Consider the following 22,500-nt stretch of genomic DNA (forward strand, 5'->3'; position numbering starts at 1 on the left):
AGGGAATACAAAATCATAGTTTATTTTGATAAATGCAAATTGTGACTTCAATGAGTTCATATATTGAGGGTCACAAGGACCCCACCTAGAGATGACAGAGCCGCTGACAAATGCTAAAAACCCTTGCAGTTCTTAGTAGAGTTGAAGGCATGATAGGTGCTCAACCTAGGAATGGGGGATTACCTTCTTTACACTGAAATCATATCTCCATCACAGCAAATATATGATATCAATTTATTCAAGTTGAATGAGGTCCTCAACTTTATGCATTTTTATTAGACTCCTAACATTGAGTAGAACCATATTATTTTGTTTCAAATTAGAATTTAATAAGTTGGAAAATCCTGCGGATGGACTTGGCCTAAAAAAGGTATTATGTGGGCAGCAGAGACTTTATTCAGAATAGGTGCAGTGCACACATGGAAAAGCAGGAGGTTTATAATATATATTAACTCATGCGGATTTATCACCCCACCCCAGAATATCACAAGTTGCAGATCCAGTTGATAAAGTCAATTATCTTTCCCTTGAATATTGGCATCATTCAGGGAATCATAAGATCCCATTCCAAACTAGTATCTTGGCTGTACAGGACACATTGTTGCGTTTCCATTTCCTACTGTGGAGACTCTTTAAGGCCATTTACTCTTACATGCACTAATATGAGGTTTTGTCATATTTTTTTCAGGATAGAGGGATCTGATAGCCCTCATTCCCTCAGTGATCCTCCTGACTCCAGAAAGGCAGCTATCCGCCATCCTTATATCATCCAGCCTGGTAAGAATGGTGTTAAGTTGAACATGGCAATACAATCACCCATTGCTAATGCATAACTGTGGGTGAGTACAGCCCTTGTGGACGTTGAAGACTCTGAGACAACACCCTTGTAACTAATGACTGTGTACTCACTGGCTATTGAATTGTATGGTGATGGTATGGGTATTGTGGGGTGACCTAATAACTGCGGCTTTTAGTCCTTTGTCTAAGGGACTTTGGTAATATTCTGTTGACACAATCAGCGTAAACTGATTACCGGGAAAGTGCAACTGGGTAGGAACCTATTTTCAATGCAGGCCTGGGGAAAAAATCTCTAAAATATTACAAAACATTTTAAGAATAATAATTTTATAGTCTTTAAAAATAATACAAAATCAACTGCAGTTTAAATAATTAGACCGAATTAGACATAATTTGAAAACATTGGTTTAGAATAGATAGAAGTTACATGACAATGACTTAACAGAGAAATTTTAATACATTTATAGAGAAATTACAGTTAATTTAGTTTAATACAAACAGGAATTGCAATACAAAGTGAAAGAAAGGCAGTCTTATGGTATAGTTAGAGAGACAGCCAAGAGAGAAAAATTTGATAGAATTAAGGAAGAAAGTGAGGACGGGAGAGTAAGGAGATGCAAGGTAGTATTTGTTCACATTTAGGGATGTAGTTTATCCTGGTGTTGAGAAAGCACAGAGCCAACCTTTGGCTAGGAAGTCTTTCAGAATGGTTTTAAAAGATGTGATGGAGGGTATTGACCTGATGGATACAGATAAGGAGTTCCAGGCCTTAGCAACATGGTAGGAGTACAAAACAGAAGATTTGATAGGTTTGTGGACTGGCAAGAGTTTTCGGTCATTGGATTGTATTGGCTGACTGGAAACATAGTTGTGTAGAATGTTATTTTCTGATAATAGCATCACTGTTGATAGCTGTTGTGTCTTAATACTACTGTAACCTAAACTTTCCAATAGAATAACTCCTTTTACCCTTCAGTGGTTCCATCAGTTTCAGAAAATAGCTCTGTAATACAACTTTAGTGTAGGTTTTAAACTGCCCCATATCCTTATACCTGTTTGATTCTCACACTATTAATAATATAGGTTTGTGTGATGTTTATCGTGTGAAGTTTGAGGTGAGAGGGTTGTTTTCCAGTTGAATCTATAGTTAACGCTGTCTCAAATAGTGATCTGTTATGATGTAGTAATAAGTGTTTTTTAGTGAGGCCAAGGCAAGTGTTATACTACCACAAAGTACCACATATTAAAAAGGCTGGGTACAGAAACGTAGGAAAGGAGAGTGACATTCAATACTGGACAAAAAATCAAACAGGTATAAGAAAACAGGGGACCACAAAATGGTATAAGGAGCTATTCTTAACCAAAGTTTAGGTCACAGTAACATTAAGGCACAATAGCTATAAATAGTGATACACTGCAGGTGAGGATAACAATAAGGTCAAAGGTCACACAGGTAACTTAAAGTGTGAACAATAAAGATAAGTGCAAAAGGTCACACAGGTAACTTCAAGTACAGTAAGTGTGTATCAGATAATTTATTTTTAGCATATATCACAGCCTATCACCAAGACTTACAAATGCAACGACAGAGAATCCTGCACAATAGATAAACTGTAAGCAGTCATATCAGTTATGGTAAAGTAAGCGTATTGGATACATTCACACCAATAAATAACGAAGTACAGTATAAATAAATCACTTCAGCTGAAACCTGACAATAGAGTAACTAGTATTGAGAAGTGCTGAATAGTGGTAAACAGAAAAGGGCAGCGCAGAAAGCAGTAATGATCACTAGTGCAACTGATGAGTCGACTTAGCGGGGCAATAATATTGATCAATGGTACAAATTAGTAACAACTGAATAATGTTTTTAGCCAGCTTAATACCTGTGATGAGCAACAAAGCATTGTCAGCAGCAGCACAGTCAGTAAGAGTATGCCAAATATCAATAATTCACATGATTAGCTATCAAATGTAACATTATCAGTGAGCATGGTGTTTGCCACAACAAGACTGACAGTGAAACAATAACATTTTTTTAGCTAGTACTAATGAATAAAAACTTCTAGAATACCAGTTCAGGTTTTTAGTTTGACTGATACCTTAACTACTAATAATGACTGCAAGCGTGATGTGAAAGTAGGTTCTAAGACCTTACTTTGTACCCCATTGTTTTCCGCTTGGCTAGTAGGAAGGAGCTTACTTGATGCTGGCCCTACCAGAAGATGTGAAGCTGAATTTATGGTCAATGCTTGGCTAGAATAGCACTGATTTTGTCACACTGAGCTAAGTGCACCGGGTCAGATCAAAGTTGATACAGGAGTGAATTCTTGTTTATCTCATTAATGGTATAGCAGAGAGCAGTAGGTAACAATTCAGCAGCATAAAGCAATGAGCCATATAACTGTTCTCCTTTAATTCGCTACCAAACGTCCAGTAAGAATATCTGCAGCAACTGAGTTAAAATCTTCTGGTAACTTCCAACTGCAGTACCACCCAAGAAAGAGTTAGAAATTGTCTCTCATTTCACAAGAAACAGCACACTGATCCATCTAATTAAATAGCACAGAGCAATTCTCAGGAAGACAAAAGGCTTCCAGTACACATCAAAGTTGTTAAAAAAATGTGTATTTGTATACATGAGAAATGTTAGTTTAAAAGCAAAGTAGTATATAATGCATTTTATTTTATTAATCATATAGTAGTAAAATTAATTTATGTTTAAATCTGAAGTAGTTTTGAAACTGCAGTGTGGCTTGAAGCAAGGCTGATCTCTAACCCTGACAGAATGCTAGCTTAGCAAGTTTTAATGTTTATGCTTTTTACAAATGATTATTTGCTGGGTCAGAAAATTAAATGTGTGAAATAATAAAATCTTTTGCTCTTTTTTGTTGGAATAATCTGGCCTTGTATATGTGTTACTTAGATAGCATGCAGCTGTGTGAGAAAGTGTAATAGAGAAAAAAGACGTGTATTAAAAGACTGAACTGCTGTTGCATTTAAACTAATATAAAACCTTGAACAAGTAACTTTACAGAAAGACATTATGACTGACCAGCTGGATAGCAAGGCCGTATTGTATCTAGAGAAAAAGTTTTTTTAAATATACAGCATCAGCAAGACTTAATGAATAAAGAATTGCAAGCTAAAGTGATGTAAATGCCCTGTGACATATCACGTCAGTAAGGTGGGCATAGCTTAAATGTTAAACCTATATAAAATTGTGTGCTTCCTGTTTCATGTCAGACAAAATTCTGTACTTGTACGTTTTTTGCCTCCTTGAATCTGAACCTCCTGTGTATTGAATTCTTAATTTCATTGAACAGTTTGGTCCTTTCGAGACGGAATTCCCTTGGTAAGCTGCAGATCAGAGCGTATCGGTGGTCGAATACTGCGCAGGAAAAGTTACCGAAATGGTTCTTCTTGAGTAAAAAGACCTCCGACTGAATTGTCATGTGTAAAAAGGCTGGCCACTTTCTGATCTGTGGCCGAAAAGCGGAACTTGAACGATTTGCAATACCGGAGGCTCAGGTAAAAAAAATTTGCCTTTTTTCTGTTTTAGATCAGGGACTAGGTTACAGTATATTGTTGTCAAAATTTGCTTTGCAAATCAAGGACAAAAAAAGTACTGTATATTTAGTCATAGATCAGGGTAACAAAATAAGGTAAACAGTCATTCTAAATAAACTGTAAACAAAAACTAAAAACTTAATATCACGTAATAAAAAAGGGTTACGTAACATTTTCTTTGACATGGGTAATCAGTGCACTAAAACCTCGCAAAATCCGCCCCTAACCAAAGATGCAAAATACATACAATTACAACGTTCTAATAACATTAAGTATTATACGAAATGGGTTAATAAATATAAATTTAATAATAAACTAAATAAACCTTCACTAGTTAAACTCCTTAAACAGCTTAAATCTGATGCAGGAGGTCAGACAAAAAAGCAATGCCAACTAGGCATTCCTCAAGCACACAGGTGGATTGAGGAAGCAAATCGTAAAAAACAAAAGCTTAAAAATTCAAAAACATTATTTTTAAACAAAAAAAATAATAACTTAGTCATAACAACAGCTCCTCCTCCTCCTCCCTTACCCTCCCCCTTACCCTTTTCAGGATATAAAGCGAGTGGACAGGCTGGTCCACCTCCACGTTATCCTGAAGTTTCAGTAAGACAACAACCATTCGTTAAAAATCCTATTAAAACTAAGTCCCAAACACGTAAAACACATAGGGACACAAAATCATACCAAATAAAAAAAAATCTACAAAATAAAAGTAAAAAAAAAAATATGCCCACTTATAAAAGTTCCAAATCCTCAGGCAGGACAGGAAGGGCAGGATCCAACACTCTTAGTATATAAACCATAAACACCAAAAGACATCCAAAAGGCTACTGAGGGAATCCCCTATCCAAAAGTTAATTTTACAAAATTTTTAAAAGATTTACAAGGCATAAGGTTAAGTTACCACTTAAATTAAAAAAAAAGTAAAAAAAGTAGTAAGACAAATTATAGGTCTAAATTGGCACATAATTTGTGGCACCTAAAATCCTCGTAATGCAAAGCTTAGACCACTCCCACATAGTGACGCAAAGTTAGACAACAGAGTAAAAGGTCTAACAGACCAAATCTCTAAAAAATAAAAACCTAAATGTTACGTAACCCTTTTTTATTACGTGATATTAAGTTTTTAGTTTTTGTTTACAGTTTATTTAGAATGACTGTTTACCTTATTTTGTTACGCCACAAGGGCGGGAGACTTAAACCTTGACACGGTTATTAATAGAACATGCTGGAGGGACAGATTCATCACCCAGAGACTCCCTATGCTGTGGAACACAATCCCGGTACATGTGAGGCAGAGCACCTCACTGGCCTTGTTCAAGAGGAATCTTGACCAATGGATGGGGGATCGCAGATATACCCCAGGGATTACTTCAGTGTCACTGCTTGACAGAGGCACAGCAAAATAATAGGCATAGTTTTATTCAAACTAAAGGGGTGGCGAAAGCCAAATAACTATGGGCTAGGCTTATAAATGCCCTTGGGCAGATAGCCTAGTATGAACCTATGAACCTATGAACCTATTAATCAATGCATACAACAAAAAAATAAAACAATAAATAAATATTATGCTAGATTATTAAAATGTTTTAATAATCATAGCGGTATGTAGGTTCCTAAAAACCAAACAAATAATTCCCCGTATAAACAACAATTAAAAAATGCATTTTTAAAAGGTTGCATTGCACCTATTAGTAGCTTCATCACAAAGCATATAATAAATCATCGAACAGGGAGGCTACAAGCCTTACTCAAATACGCTAAACATGCTAAAAAACATTTTAATAGTAAAAAAAAAAGGCACAAGTCTTCACTGCTAAAGACAAAGCTAAAGTATTTGTATTATAGTCAGGTAAAAAGGGCAAAAAAATGCCCAAAAAAACAAACAGTCTAATAAACAATCAAAATATTTAAAAAAAAAAAAAAAAAAAAAAGGTAAATGCTTCAAACACGAAAAAAAAGGGCATCTAGCAAAAAATTGTAGGCAAAACAAAACGGTAATTACAAAAAATAAAAAAAATAAAGACTGACTATACAATAGTAAAAATACGTCAAGTAAAAGTCAAAAATCATCAAAAAAAGTTAATAAACAAAAAGCAAATGTAAATGTAATAGAGGGAGTAAAAAAAGTGCAAGTAAATATAAAAAATAAAAAAAGTAAAATTTTGGACTTAGCATTATTAAGCTTAAAGCTCTACTTAGCGGATACAAAACCAAAAGTTACACTTCTGGTAAAAAAAAAAAGTCAAATTCCTGTGTGACTCAAGAGCGTCACAAACTTTAATACACCCCTCCAAGTTACCAAAACATTCAAAATCACCTAATTACATAATAGTGAAAGCCGCAAATAAACAGCTATACAAAAAAACACTTTCCCATAATATAGCAATAACTGACCCTGTTTCAGGTATGACCCAAAAAAGTAAAATAGTTGTTTCTGCAAAGTATCCAGTAAACCTATTGGGCAGGGACCTTATGCAAATATTTGGCATAACAGTAGTTCCAACTGTACAAGGTATAAAGGCACAAAGACAAATAAATACCTTTGTAGTGCGACCAAAGGGTAAAAGTTTGTACTGGTACAGCCAGGATCTAGTCACGACTGGTCCAGGGGCAGTAACCAAAAAACTAATAAATGTAGCCATCAGTAAAGCCCCCTCCCTTGACACTGATCGACAGCATTTGTTACACTGTACTCTATACTGCTGTACTACACCAAAATCTAATAAAAAATATAAGCAAAAATTGTTTAAAAATCGTGCAATAAATTGGTTTTGCGTACTTTGTACTAAAATACTGAGGGAAACAGTGTAGTTAGCTATTCATTACCTCAAAAATTCCTTACATTATATAAATCAAATCGGTTGCCACATGTCAGCTTGACAAAAAACAAAAGTGTCAAATGGGCAAATTTAAAAAAAAAGTAACAAAATAAAAAAAACAGACTAATTTAAAATTATCAAAACAAAAAATACAAAAACAAAAACTAAATTGGTTAACACAAACACATCCAGCTGTACACTTACAATCTAGCGAGGACAGCTGATTAGCATTTTTATTAAAAAAAAAAAAAGGCCTTATGTAAAATTCCAACAACTCTCTGATCAACAGGCAAGTCAAATGTAAAACTTATTCAAACAGCAGGACCAGTTACAATTACTCCAGAGTCAGCTTTTAAACCACAAAAAAGACAATACCCTTTAAAAAAAATGCAAAAATAAAAATTAAGCCTATAATAGCAGCATTACTCAAAAAAGGAGTACTGGTAAAATCTCCTAATTCACCATGTAATACACCCCTATTTCCTGTTAAAAAAGCAAACGGGGAATGGCAAATGGTACAAAATTTACAAGCTGTAAACAATGCAGTAATACAGTGCCAAACCCACATACTTTATTAAATAATTTAAAACCACAACAAAAGTATTTCTCTGTGGTATTTATTAGCAATGCTTTCTTTTCAATACATATACATCCTAATAGTCACTATTGGTTTGCATTTACATTTCAGGGTAAAAGGTATACGTATACTCAACTACAACAGGAATATTGTAAAAGCCCGACAATATTTGCACAAAAAATGGCTAGCAACCTGGCAGGATTTACCCCACCAAAAGGTAGTCAAATTCTACTTTATGTAAATGACATCTTGCTAGCAGCCCCCACCCAGCAACAGTGCAGGGAAAATACAGTAACATTATTAAAATTTTTAGCAACACAAGGACACAAAGTAAACAAAAGTAAGTTACAACTTTAAAAAAAACATGTTAGAATACCTAAAATATGTAATATCCAATAAAGGTAAAATACTAAATAAAAAAAAAAAACAGCGATTTTGCAAGCACCCAAACCAACAACCAAAAAAAAAATAATGTCTTTCTTAGGTACAACTAATTTTTGTTAGAGCTGGATACCAAATTATGCTTTGGAATCTGCTCCACTGACTGATTTAATATATAAAATACCAATGGCAGCACAAAATATTTTACAATAAACAACTAAAGCAAAAATGGCTTTCTGCAGGTTAAAGCAGTTAATAGCTTCTTCATTAGTCTTAGGACTTCCAAATTATCACAAACGGTTCTTTCAGACCGTAAATTGTAAGCAAAAATATATGACGTCAGTATTAACGCAACAACATGGGGACAAGCAATGCCCCATAACCTACTATTCATCACAGTTAGGCCCAGTGGAGCGATATTTGCCTCACTGTGTACAAGCAGTAGTTGCAGCCGCAATGGCAGTACAGGCTTCGGCCTCAGTGGTGTTATTCCACACTCTCACATTGAGAGTGCCTCATGCAGTTGCAATAATTTTACTGCAAAAAAAAGTGGCATACCTTTCTCCTGCTAGACATCTTTCATATATAACTATACTGCTGAGCCAACCTCATATAACAATTAAACGATGTACGACATTAAATCCATCAACATTACTTCCAACTCCTGCGGAGGACACACCGCACAGCTGCCTGCAAAAAATTAAACAGTTAGCTTTACCTAGACAAAATTTTACAAATATGCCCTTAAATAATGCCAAGGTGACATATTACATAGACGGCTCATGCAGAAGGGGTCCTACAAAAAAAAATCTGGTAAAGTATGCAATAGTTACAGACACTAAAATTTTAAAAGCTCAATCCTTACCACACAACTTATCTGCATAAGCAGCGAAATTAATAGCTTTGACAAGGGCATGTACTTTAGCAAAAAACAAGTGTGTAAACATATATACTGACAGTCAGTATGCTTTTTCTACAGTACATGTATTTGCACAACAATAAAAAAAATAAAAAAATAATAACATCCAGTAAAAACCTATTAATCATGCGCAATTTATTTTAAAGTTTTTAAAATCTATTCAGTTACCTACCAAAGTAGCTATTTGTAAATGTGTAGCTCATACCAAACAGCAAAACAAAATTTCAAAAGGCAATGCACGAGCTGATGCAGCTGCAAAGCAAGCAGCCTCAGACTCAAAAACTTTACTTTTAAATAAAAAAATTACAACCTTCTAAAATTTTAAATTTAGACATGTTAAAAACAGTGGAAACGCTTACTACAAAAGCAAAAAAACAAAAATGGGTAAAACAAGGTGCAATTCTTAAAAATAGACTGTACATTTCCAAAAAAAAAAAAAATATTGCCGTCTAATTTATTTAAATATGCAGCTATGTTGAGCCATGGGCAGTGCCATGTCTCAACAGGGGGGATGGTACAGTTAGTAAATCAAATATTCCAAACATACGGATACACAAACTACACAAAAAAATTTTGTGCAGCTTGTCATACTTGTAACAAGCATCATGCACAAGGAGCATTTAAAACCAAGCAAAAAAGTTTTCCTATACCACCATACCCGTTCCATACTATTTGTATGGATTTCATAGAATTGAATAAATGTGAAGGGAAGACGTTTTGTTTAGTTATTGTAGACATGTTTTCTAAATGGGTAGAGGCTTTTCCAACCAAAAACCTGGATGCAGCAACAGTGGCGAAAGCCCTGATAAAAAAAGTAATCCCTATATTTGGCATTCCGGAGAGGATTTATAGTGACAATGGCACGCATTTTGTGAATCAGACGATTCACCAGCTTGGGAGATTTTTTGGTATCTCCTTAAAGAACCATTGTGCTTACCACCCACAGTCAGCAGGACTGGTGGAAAGGTACAATGGTACCTTAAAAATCAAGTTAAGAAAGCTAGTAGAAGAGACCCAAAAAATTGGAAATACTGTCTGCCTTTAGCACTGCTGAGTATAAAAACGGTTCCAAATGTAAAGGGTTTAACTCCCTTTAAAATGATTTTTGGGAGAGCATATTATGTGCCTCAGTGGAAAGCTCTCATGCCTGCAGAGCAGGAGGCTGACAGTTCATTAGCTAGTTATATGAGGAAACTGTTAACAAATCAATCTGTTTTGCAATTTAACTCTTTTTCAGATAAGGAACAGACCAGACCGGTGAAAGCAGTCTTGGCTTCTGGGACATACGTCTGGCTGAAAGTGACAAAAAGGAAAAATTGGGCGAGTCCAAAGTGGGAGGGATCGTACCAGGTTCTGTTAGCAACGCCTACTGCAGTTAGAGTGGCTGAGAGGATGTCCTGGGTTCATTTGACGCATTGTAAACCGGTAAAAAACTTTCAACTTGATAAAAACTTTGTGACTGATACACAACCAGACCGAGATGGCCAAAAACAAAGCGAATAAAAGTTTAGATCAACCCCAGAGATGTTGCATAATCATTTTGTTGTGTGTACATTTATTAACTGTAATTGTGACAATTTTCCTCTTGTTGTGGTTTATCCTACACACAACCACACAAGTGAAAGTGGGAAGGCGTAATAAAACGTCTATAGACTGGCATCCAAATTTTAACACATACCTGGCCATGAAACGTGTGTATGCAGAGACTATGAACATTTCAAATTGCTGGGTTTGTACAGCTATACCAACAGCATATGGAGGACTGGTAATGTCCGCTGTCCCTTTGGGGATAAATGAGACTTGGGAGAATTTACTTTTCGACACAGAAACTGTGAGATCACAGGACAAAATAGCTTTATTTTTACCTGTCACACAAAAAGGAGTTGTATGTTTCTATAAAAATGACACTCTCCAGGTGGGCTGGAGCAATTGCAATATAACCATATCTTACCGATGTTATATTAAAAATAGTAATGGCAATACTTTTTGCAATACTAATTATGTCTCATATTTAAACTCATTGAAAACAACTATGAGTGACATTCAAAAAAATCCAGTTTTGTTTAAACAATTGTCAGTTATAGATCAGAAAATGTTTCATGCAGGGCTGATGCGTATTAGTACTAAAGTAAAAAACTGTTATTTTATTTGTGGGAAAAAGGCATATAAATGGTTACCTGAGAATTGGTCCGGCAGTTATTTTTTGGGTTACTTGGTTCCGGCAATAAGACATACTGCAAAATTACCTTTGGGTAAGATACGGAACGTAAAAAAAAAGCTCAAAAATCCGAAGGTCCAGTTAAAAAAACTGGGAATCCAGTTGGGAAGATCGAAGCTGGTTGGAAAGACCATAATTCAGTAAAAGACAAAAGCGAATTGACTCATATGGACTTAAGTGACAGTGTTATATCCTGGGCAGAAATACTCCCAGCCTATAGAGCAGTCAAATCGATCTGGGAGTTGAGGAAGTTGTCAAAACTTCTCGAAGTAATGAGAAATGCAACTTTTTCCGCCCTAGAACTGGTAACTGATAAACTGAATGCAATAAAAACTGTTATGCTACAAAATCGGATGGCTCTTGACTTCACCCTAGTGGCGAGAGGTGGTACGTGCGCGCTTATCAAAGAAGAATGCTGTGCTTTTATTCCTGACAATCGTCATGAGATAAATAACCACCTAGAGGTAATTCAGCAAGTATCAGCCATGACTGGACCAGGCCCAAACCCACTGATGGACTTTTTCCAGAATCTATTTGGGGGGTGGGGTTCCATCCTAATAAATATTCTGATTGCCATTTGTGTGGGTATACTCCTAATAGGAGCATGTGTTTGCTGTGGGATTCCCTGCATAAAAAGATTAATCAAAGATTTTGTTGATGTATCTGTTACTGAAACTTTCTACCAAGATATTGAAATTGAAAGATTGATCTCAGATGATGCTTTCTCTGAAGTATAGATTGAATGACTCACCTAGCTGAAAATCCTGAGTGGAAAAGGCTAAGAGACAAAATGACACTATGCATACTTCAAAATAGAATAAAAAGTATTAATAGGGGGGAAAATGTTAAAAAAATGTGTATTTGTATACATGAGAAATGTTAGTTTAAAAGCAAAGTAGTGTGTAATGCATTTTATTCTATTAATCATATAGTAGTAAAATTAATTCATGTCTAAATGTGAAGTAGTTTTGAAACTGCAGTGTGGCTTGAAGCAAGGCTGATCTCTGACCCTGGCAGAATGCTAGCTTAGCAAGTTTTAATGTTTATGCTTTTCACAAGTGATTATCTGCTGGGTCAGAAAATTAAATGTGTGAAATAATAAAATCTTCTGCTCTTTCCTGTTGGAATAATCTGGCCTTGTATATGTGTTACTTAGATAGCACGCAGCTGTGTGAGAAAGTGTAATAGAGAACAAAGACGTGTATTAAAAGACTGAACTGCTATTGTATTCAAACTAATATAAAACCTTGAACAAGTAACTTTACAGAAAGCCATTATGACTGACCAGCTGGATAGCAAGGCCGTATTGTATCTAGAGGAAAAGTTTTTTTAAATATACAGCATCAGCAAGACTTAATGAATAAAGAATTGTAAGCTAAAGTGATGTAAATGCCCTGTAACATATCACGTCAGTAAGGTGGGCATAGCTTAAATGTTAAACCTATATAAAATTGTGTGCTTCCTGTTTCATGTCAGACAAAATTCTGTACTTATACGTTTTTTGCCTCCTGGTGTACACTAGTAAACTTTTAAATCTAAACCTCCTGTGTATTAAATCTTTAATTTTATTTAACAAAGTCATTAGACGGGCTTGATTGTGTTCTTGTTTTTTTTAATTCAGTAGCAAACTAGAATGCAGCTGATAGAAGTTCAAAAGGATGTAATAAACTGGTTTACATTCCAGCCTTGGGTAAAAAACTGCACTAGGTGCAAAATGTTCACTGGGATTCAATAAATTCAGTTTAGGTTTTGTGCAAAGCCTACATGGAGTTTGCATGTTTGCATGTTGAACAGCAGTGCTAATTACATATCCATGCCACGCACTGCATTTAAATGTAAACAAGTGTGGTTTCATGACTGGAAATAGTGGCCAGGAAACTATGAAAAGCAACACGCATAAGAAACTAAGTTACCGCAGAGTACAGTAGGTTAGTGAGATCGTGCAAAATGCCACAATGATTACAAGGGCTTAACATATACTTATGTATATGGTCCAAACACAGTACAGGACAGTGTGTACAGTGCAGAGTACTGTGAAATCCCATTGCAGGCATTTGTACAAAAGTTGTGTAAATGATCTGTAAGGGTAAATGGACTGCCATGTAAAATATACAGTCAGAGGAATTGTGTGTATTGAATAGGGACAAACAGATAATTGTCAGAATGAACACAGGGGAAAGGACAGGTGAAACATATTAATGTACAGCAGATGAGGGGATGTCAATGGAAGACAGTTGTAGGAACACCAATCACATATCAATACGGTACAAAATGGACTGCACAGTGAAAATGTGTATCATGTGACTGTCACACAATAATGATGGAGAAGATGTCTTTGTGAGACAAGAAACCTTACATGAACAATGCAGAGGACATAATCAGGGTAGGGTGCATATTGTGAAGCTTTGCAAATTGATTTGCCTGAATATGAGTGTAATCTCAGAAGAGGTCTCCAACAAGTGTGGCATAGTTGCCAGCTCATGGACAACATTAAAGAACGACACACGATGATGGATAATATCAGAATAATAACACCAGTAATCCCATGTCTCTAACATAACATATGTGATTCTGAGTTATCACAGATGACTCTGGACAAACACACGTGGACAACTATTATGACATGTGAGCAACCTACGAGGGTAATCAAGCACACCGTCCTGACATTGTAACAACTGCTGGACATGTTAGGAGGGACACTGCTATACCTATATGTGACATTATGATCAATACAGGCTAGCTGACTGGTGTGCATGGCAGATCTATATGGCACAAGACACACTATTATGGATGTAATCTATGCCATCAATGTTGTCAAATAGCTATGTATGTACTGTGTGCATCACTGGAACAGGTATCACACATGCACCTGGTGTAACACCTTGATGGGTGATCTGCACCATCAGACAGTAATGTTTATGCAACAAAAAGAATAGCTAGTTATGGCCAATAGGATGTGTGGGAGCTCACTGTGGCAAAGGTGGTGCACTTCATTTACACATCACTGGAAGATGTGTAAGGAGGTACGTGGAGAAGGGTGCATTGTAGTCATTATTGGTGTGATGAAGGCTGTGAATGTGGAGGTATTATGGCCTTTGATGAGGATGTCCTTCACATACATACTCAGTAGCTGTGTTACATACAAGGCAGCAGTCAGCACTGTGGCCACATGCTGGTGGGCATTCCACATCCCATCCAACCAAGGACACAGGTCACATACCAGCTGATCCACTTATAGGGTGTGAGGTCTACATTATCCTTGGGTTGTGTGTTTGTTTTCATGATGCAGAAAACCCTCCTATGTTTTTGTTTCATCTCATATGTTGTCATGGCTATGGCAGCAATCTTTGGTGTGTGTTGATACTGTCTGTATTATACTAATCTCACAGTTGGAGTCAATGTTTCCCACAGTCTGTAGTCCTTCAGACAGCTGTTTAGACACAGGATGTGTATGTCACTTGTTACATCTGTGACTTAAATAATGGACAGGAAAGGGCCTAGCAGACAGCCCTTCTAAATGGAACTGAGAACTGGACCTGAGATATAGGTCACTTCACACATTTCAACATACTTAGATGCCATGTTATGTGATCTGCTGGTCTACCCACTTGATGATATAGCTGTTTATGGCCATATCTAATGGCACTGAATGAATACCTCAGTGTGGATTTGTGCCAGATTCCTTGGCCTGGTCAAGTTCAACAGGATGATAGTGTTGTCATTATGTATGCCCTCGATGACCTCTTTGAGGATACTGTATCTATCAGAGGTAACAGACATAATGTAGCATTAACAACTCATACAGGTCTGTTGTACACAGCCAGGATATTACTAGTGTCCATTTAGAAAAGATCCATGATGACATGTTGGTTTATCTCACATGTGAGGAGAGTCAGGATGTGTCAAAACATGCATGCACCAGGTGCTGTCCCCCCAAACTCAAATGGATGCATATTGATGTATACCCTTTTATGGGAACATAGTCCATGTGGAGGTTCTGTTGAAGTGTGCATTCAACTGTATCAGGAAGGTGTATGTGCTGTGTCATGCCATAGGTGATCTGTGATGTTGTCACATCCCATTGATTCTGTGTGATAGGCCTGGATGAAGGTAAGACTGTGCATACTGTCTATCATGACCTGGCTAGGGTTTGGACAAAATCCCCCATACAGGTATCATTGAGAAACACTCCAAGATGGAGATTAACCCTTACATCACTAGATGGGTAACCAACTAGCTCACTGACAGAACACATACTATGAATGTTGGTGAATCAACCTCAACCATTAGAGATGTCACCACTGGGGTACACCAGGGATCTATGCTTGGCCCTTTACTGTTACAAATCTATTTATTAACAATTCAGGCTAAAGTATATGGCCTTTGGCTTACCATGTTTGCTTATTCTTGCATACTGGGTGCAATCATTGAGTCTAGCAATGATGACAACATACCACAGGAGGAGCTAACACAGAGTCCACCAATGATGATAACATACTACAGGAGGAGCTAACACAGAGTCCACCAATGATGATAACATACTACAGGAGGGGCTAACACAGACATACTGGGTGCAATCATTGAGTCCACCAATGATGATAACGTACTACAGGAGGGGATAACACATGCAAATTGGGTGCAATCATTGAGTCCAATAATGATGATAACATTGTGCAGGAGGAGATGACATAGACAAATGACTGGTGACAAAGCCACATGGTCTACAAATAAATGCAAAAATATGTCTTTATTTTGGACTTCTGCAAAGTAGAATTCCTGGCTACTTACAGCATCGACAACACTCCCTTTGTGCTGAAACCCAGTGGTGCAAGATTTGGGAACATATGAAGATAGCAATCTGAACTTTGACTACCAAGTGTCCACAGTAGTATGAGAAGGCTATGTTGTGTACATCATAAGTCACTCCATCATATTCAGATCTGAGGATTATATAACAGCGCTCATAACCTCATAAGGATACTAATAGAGTATAATGCTCCCTTTTGCAATATACCTCATCAGACACCAGTAGCAGCTGGAGAGACCACAGGGGCTTCTCACCAAGAAAATGCATGGCCTACAAACCATGTTGTGATGTATATGGATAGACTGAAAGCTATGTCACTGTAATCTGTATCTCATGGGATGAGGTGACTTATGCCTGGCCTTCATGGGAATAGTGCACATCCACAATTCAGATATAGCTGATGACATCAGCATATATTCATAATTGCACTGTCCCACATGCTGCTGTAAAAGGCTCTCTTTAATATCAAGCAAGTGCATGCGCACACACACACACACACACATACACACACACACACACACACACACACACACACACACACACACACACACACACACTGACAGGGCTCAGTCTTTCCATTTATGTCATATTTTGCAGGCCCTGGATTCTCTTGGTGAGATACCTGTGGTCTCTCCTGTTGCTGCAGGTGTCTGCTGAGGTACATGGAGAAGGGAGCATTGTACTCAACTAGTTGTTTATACTGGTTGAGTACAGAGGAGCAATGACATTCTTGGTCTTTGATGTGATGCTCTTAGTTATGAGGTGGGCAATATAGAATATGTGTCTTACCACTATGGACACATAGTGATTTCAGTTTAGATTGTTATCAGACTATGTTCCTAAGTCTCAAACCACTGAGTTTGAGCTTAGAGGGGTGCTATGTACAACATAATTAGCAAGGCTACTTTTTTTGCTCTTGAGGACAATGATGCATTTTCTTGTGTTAAGTTTCAATCTGTCAGTTTGGCACCATTTTTTTGTCCGTGTCAGGCCTTTCAGTAATATGTTAATATTGTTGGTGGACTCTGTATGATTGCATCCAGTTGACAGTCCTCACAAAGTTGGTAAGCCACAGGCCATCTGCCTTCACCTGGACTTCAGAAAAATAGTTTCCAAACAGTAGAGGGCCCAGCACAGATCCTTATGGTACTCCAGTAGTAACTTGTCTACAGGTGGAAGTGGACTCCCCTACTTCGACAGTGTGCATTCTGCTAGTGAGCCAGTTGGCTACCAATCTAGTAATGGATGCGTTAAGCCCCAGATGGGAGAATTTCTCTATGATACCTGAATGGGGGATTGTGTCAAAGGGCTTGGCTAAATCATGATAGGCAGTATATTCTGTTTCCCTCATTCAGGGCTTTGGGGACGTTATCAAAAAAGTACACTAAGTTTAATAAGCAAGATTTACCCTTGACAAAACCAATATGGGTTGGGTCAAGAGTGTTTACCTTCACCTGTGTCCCTGTGGATAATGTCCATGCTGAATCTTTCCATAGCCTTGCAGATAAGGCTTGTCAGGCTTATGGGTCAATAGTTCCCAAGGTCAGTTGATGGGTGTGTAGGCATGTTCAACTGTGAAGATAGTTCTAGCTCTGCATGTTACAAGATTGCATATCACACAGCATTCGATATAAATGTATGTAGTGTAGTTGACATATTTGTGAAAAGTACTTGAGACACAGGGTTGCAGTGCATGGGGAGAGGCAACATGTGGCTGTGTTGTAAATATGTGACATGTAGTTTCATCGCATAAAGAGTAAAATGGACAGTAAACAACAGTAATAAATGTTAAATTTGACATGCGAGCTACACATTTCCATTATATTCCCTGTCTGCGTGTAGTTAAGCAGTGCACAAATGTGTGCTGCATTGCTAAAAGTCTGACAGTTAGTCCTGAGTGTAGGAAACACAACTGCTGCTTAGCTGACTCTGTGGCAGCAGGTGTAAATGCATTGGCACATTTCTTTTTGAGTCCAGATGATACCTGCTTTGAATCCAGGTGTATGTAATAATTTGTATGTAATAATTTTATTTTTATTTTTATTTATTTATTTAACATTTGTTGACCGGGAAAGTCCGACTAGGTTCCACAGATCCTGTTTTCAGCGGAGGCCCGGGGAGAAATGCTCCAGAAGCATGTCTTTAGAATGCTTAAATAAACATTGATAATGGAATGACATGTTATTCTTTATAGTACATTCAGTATGTGTTACTGTGTGTTGACCTTGCACAGTGGGGTTAAGCAGCATTGCACAGAGGTAACCACAACATTGTAGAGCTGCTCATGGTCGCTAGGCATTGGTGCAAGATGCTAAATTCTGCTCAAAAACAGAAGCTAAAAAGTGAAGGGATCCATTGCTTTTTATGGTACTTATGTGTGTGATTCTATTTTTTGACCAGATTATCGGTGCTAAAATTGAGTAGATATGAAAGTGGTAAAATGGGGTGCAGGCTGGGGGTAGAACAATGGGAAAGCAATACAGGAATGTGCAGGAGGGAGGTAGGAAAGAACCATAGCTATCTATTTCTTCAACAGTAAAACCTGATAATATATGCAGAATATTAGCTGAATTTATACTGTCACCTCCAGAGAGAAGGGTGACAACAACATAATCATGTTGTATAGTCAATTGGATTGAATCAAGTGTGTCAAGAAGACACGTGGTGTGAAATGGCGAGCTATGTATGGGTAATATTTTTTTCTTGTGGGACAGGTGCCCAATATTTTTTTTCTTATTCAGCAAGAGAGGAATGTTGGGTAAGGGACATAGGTATGTCTGGGTCAGGTAAATTGGGTAGGTGAGGAAGGAATACAAACAAACAAGACAAGAGACAGGGATGGTGAGGGACATGAAAGGTTGATGACACCAAAATTAAGGTGAAGGAGGGGACAGCACAGGCTTATGGACATCAAACATGGAGACAGAGAGAGTAGTGTCCTCACCCACCGGACTGTCATCACTGTCCCCTTACTCTGCTGGTAGCTGGAGTGCTTGATGTCTTCTCCTCCTATGGACTATGAGGTAGAGCGGCCTCACCATCCAGCATAGGCAGTGTTGTAGTGCACAACCCTACACACCACATCTCCTGGTGGGCGATGAAATCCCGATCTCCACCACTGTTCCCAGAGGGTACCACAGCACCAGCTGTCAGAGCAGTACTACCTGAGGGTGCAGGTAGTACAGGGGAAGCAGAGGCAGTGCTGCCAGGTTGGGTCCCAGATGTGATGGACATTGGTGCTGGAGCCAGTGGAGCAGGGATAGGCTGATCCACTGAGGCTGCCCTACCTAACTGTGCTGAGGAGCATTTAGTGATGTAGTACAGATGGATGACATGGAGACATTTTGACGACACATAATAGATAATAAAAAAGAGATAAGAGTTGGGGTAAGAGAAAAAGATTAAATTAGTACCATCATATGTGACTTACAATGCATTAACAAAATTATACAACTAGTAAATCTGAAGTATGACATTTGGTATATGTTGTAACAAATACACACTATATCTACAGATTGCTGACAGTAATCCTTGAAGTGTGCATATATTGCACATGTGTGTATTCCAGTTATACAGATTACAGTTAACAGCAGGGCATATGTGCCACTTTTATAGAGTTCACTTTAATGTAATAACTATTATTAAAGAAATCAGTATTGTATAGTTGTGATTCGTGGTATTTGAACCCACAACCTCTGACTAGTCTAATATTTGACTTCAAAAGTTGATTTGTGCTACAGAGTAGTGCATGCCTACTTGTTTTTACAGTTAAGATAACTTTTAAAGTTACAATAAAACCAAATAAAGTGCAGTGATTGCGGAGAAAATAAACCACTTTAGTAAGCCAATGCGTTTATTTCAGCCACATAACAAACGGAAAAGAACTAAAACGAATGAAAACATTACTTTCCAAATAATAATTATCTAAAATAATTAATACTAAAAATACATTCAGTAACTTCACTATTTATAATTTCAGTAATACCAACATAGAAAAAGAACATTTTGGGCTATTTTCAAAGGGGTTGACGTTTATTCCATATAAGAAAGGGGAAATTACTAGAAGTTTATTGATATCAAATTATTTTTGAGAAAAGTTAATTTGAGTATTATGTTTCCTGAAAGAAGAAATTATAATAATAGTGAATTAAAAAGGAAGAGTACATACAACCACCCCTACACCCCCAGTTGAAAAACCTGGAAATGGTGATTGAAAGTGAGGTAAGGAAGTGTGAAAATGGGTCTAAATGTAAATGGAATTTAAGTAAAAAAGAAAAAGAATTAATGTATGAAATAAAAAACAATGAAGGTATGAGTTATGAAACCAGATAAGGGGGGGGGGATAGTTTTTATGGACTACATTCTATATGAGAGTAAAATGAATGCTATATTCTGAGAGATTCTGGGGTTATAAAAGAAATTATTACCAGGGAGTGGAATAGGTTTGTGGAAATTTCAGATTTAGAGGTGTTTAAAAAGCAGCCCTTGAAGTTTATTTACCAGAAATACCTGAATTTTAAACAGTTATTCGAGTCTGGTGTACGTGGTAGTAAAAGTGGGTCATCACAGAGATCTGGTACCTTTAAATGCGGCACCTTTTCCCAATGTTCACACATTGTTAACCAAACTAATGTATATATTTCGGCAAGGGACAGTTTAATTTCTAGTAACAGCTTTTCTAATTGTAACACTCAAGGAGTGGTTTATGTTGCTATGTGCAATCAACGTAGCTCTTTTTATGTAGGGAAAACCGAGAGAAAATTGAAGAGTCGTATTTATGAACATTTTTATGAAATTAGGAGACAAAGTAGTAAAAATGCTTTGTATTGTCACACCATGAATTGTTTTCAAGCCAATTTTTATTTTTTTGTCTTGGAAACAGTTCCTAAAGAAATAAGGGGTGGAATGTGGGAAGCTAAACTTGAATACAGGGAGTTGTTTTGGCAGATTATTTTAGAATCCACAACCCCCCTGGTTTAAATGATGTGGTGTCTATTTCTTCTGTCCTTAAGTTAAGATCAGCAAAACTCTGATACAGTTCTTGATTAATCCACAGGGGGCATTGTTCCAATGGTTTTATAATATTGTAGTTGAGAGCATCAGCAAAAAGTTTGTTCAGTTCCATTATTTGCCCATTTGCAAATACATTTTTATAATAACACATTTTTATTAAATACGTTTAATTGATTTTAATGTATTTTTACTTATTATCAAAAATTTGAATTTATGTCATTGTGGATGTTGGTAATATGTGGTTTTATCTTACAAGCATTTGAGTTTTTTTCACGAATTCTTTTTATTGGTTAATTACTCAATTTGGTTAATTGGTTTGATATATAATGTTCTCTTGATTGTCATGCTACATTTTCTGAAGAATACATTTCTTTTGAGTCGAAAACGAATTTATTGTGTGCGCGTTAAATAAACTGCTTGGTGGCTTAAACTTTGGTGGACTTTTGCCTTAATACTATCCAGCTTGGTATTATTGTGCTACTACGATCCAGCATCTTGCTTTTGGTTTCTGACCCTTATTTGGTTTTCTCCAAGCAAACCTGTCGTTTGGGTTTTGGTTTTTGTTTGGTTTGCTTCCATCCATTTTCTTGGTTTCTCTTGCACATACACATGAATTATTTATTTTTATTTATTTATTTTGTTTGTTAACCAGGTAGTGTCTGACTGGACCAAGGGTCCATTTTTAGTGGAGACCTGGGAAGAAAAGCTCCACATTGCCCAATACAAAAATAATATAAAACAATAGAATACATACAGAAGTGACTTATATACAAAAGAAACTTGTGATTTGTATACAAAAGAAAATAAATTCAAATTCAATTCAACAACAATGATAGAAAATGCAATTGAGCAGAGAAAATAATGAGATTCAGCATCGAGTCAAATATCATATGTAACAGTAATGAGCATTGTATGTTAGAAACATGTATCTGTAGCTGATCCCAGACATGGAGCAGAGATGGCAGAGTCCAGAAGAGAGGATGAATAAGAATTCCAGTTAGGGTGGGAAGCATACAGGGGTTGCAGAAATTAATAGGTTGTATGAAGTAGCGGGACCCTGAAGGGTATAGGTAAAGGATATGGAAAAGAAATTAGCCTGGAGAGTGGCAAGAGGACAGCCAGTGATTAGCAAGGTGTTTAGGAGAAGCTTGAACTGATGGTGCTTAGTGATTTTAGTTCTGGTATCGGGAAGAGTATTCCAGAGTCTGGAAATTTTGTGTGAATAGAGAGTCACCATGAAAGTTGTGGGAGTTGGAAACGTTTAGAAAAAGTTTGTTAGAAGATCTAAGGGATCTAAGACTGGTACTGGGCTGGACTAAGTTGGAAATAGCAGGGCAGTTGCTATGTTGATTGACTATTTTGTGGGCTAAGGTTAGTTGTTGTAGTGATAGA

Source organism: Protopterus annectens, chromosome 15.part0 (assembly GCF_019279795.1).
Source record: "Protopterus annectens isolate FY-2018-M chromosome 15.part0, PAN1.0, whole genome shotgun sequence".
In the NCBI taxonomy this organism is placed as follows: Eukaryota; Metazoa; Chordata; order Ceratodontiformes; family Protopteridae; genus Protopterus; species Protopterus annectens.